We start from the raw sequence: 1,166 nt of genomic DNA, 5'->3' as shown, positions 1-1,166 counted from the left end.
CCGCCTCGACGTCACCCAAGAAAGGAAAGCTGCGGCGCGCCGGGCTGCCGGTTTTCGTGTTTGTTTGCTGCCCAACGACTCGCTGTCTGCAAAGATTTACAGCGAAGCCCACGTGCCCCGCGAAGGGGCCGCGCCTCGCACTCAGTGTCTGCGCTCCTGAGCCCGCTCCGCGCCTGGCCGAGCACCCGGCCGGCCCTCGGCGGCCTCGGCCCACTCCTCCCCAGCCCCTTGTCCTCGGCGGGCGCAGTAATGGCTCCTTTGGGCCACAGCTTACACAACCTGCTGGCAACGTTTTAACAAGAGCTGAGTTGGAGAGGTGGGGCCTTGTTTCATACTGAAGCACACACACGGTTAAACACTGACACCAGCTACGTAAACATTTTTATTCATGACGCTGGAAAGCATCACCTGGCAGTGATGTTCTTTTTAAAGATTTATTTCTGCACACAGAACTGGGGTACAGGCCAGAGGTGCAGGAGGTGAGAGGCTTCCCCAGAGACAGAGCGGGGAGCAGAACAGGCCGACTGAGAGGCACACTGGCGAGGGGGCAGCGGGCGGCCAGGGGGTCCGCCGCGCCCTGGGGTCACCCCCGGACGGGGATCGAGCTCGCGCTGCAGCGGCTTTGGCTTCTCAGTGCTGCGCTGTTGGCTGCTGCGCCGCCGGGGAGGGCCCCGGCTTTGATTTTCAAGTGAGTGATTAATCCGCAGCTTGAGAACAATCCACACTTCTGGATGAAGACAGCAAAGTGAACACCTGTACCGAATACTGCCCCTCGTGCCTCAAAATTACAGTGAAGGAAGCTTTTCTAAAACGTGAGTGGTTAGGTGGGAGGCGGGGGGGGGGGCGGCCGAGGCCGGGGCAGGCACCGGCCACCCAGCAGCCCCAGGAGGCCACGGCCCAGGGAGGGGCCATGGAGGCCCGGCGTGGGAGTCACCCGGGGGCCACCTGACCGGCTGAGGAGCCGCAGGACACCAGTACAAGGTGGCCAGCTCCCGTGGGCTCAGGGCGAGGGCCCGGAGTCCCGTGGTGGCCACAGCGCTTCACGTTGGCCCGGGACAGGCCAGCGAGGGAGCCAGCCGTCCTGGTGTCCGCCTGGCGTCCTCCTGTCTCTGTGGCCGGCCTCTGCCGCGGAGACAGCGCCCTTTCCCCCGGCCCCCTGCGCCGGG

Source organism: Condylura cristata, unplaced genomic scaffold (assembly GCF_000260355.1).
Source record: "Condylura cristata isolate star-nosed mole 26May11 unplaced genomic scaffold, ConCri1.0 scaffold00775, whole genome shotgun sequence".
In the NCBI taxonomy this organism is placed as follows: domain Eukaryota; kingdom Metazoa; phylum Chordata; class Mammalia; order Eulipotyphla; family Talpidae; genus Condylura; species Condylura cristata.
Note: the sequence above shows the minus strand (reverse complement) of the source record.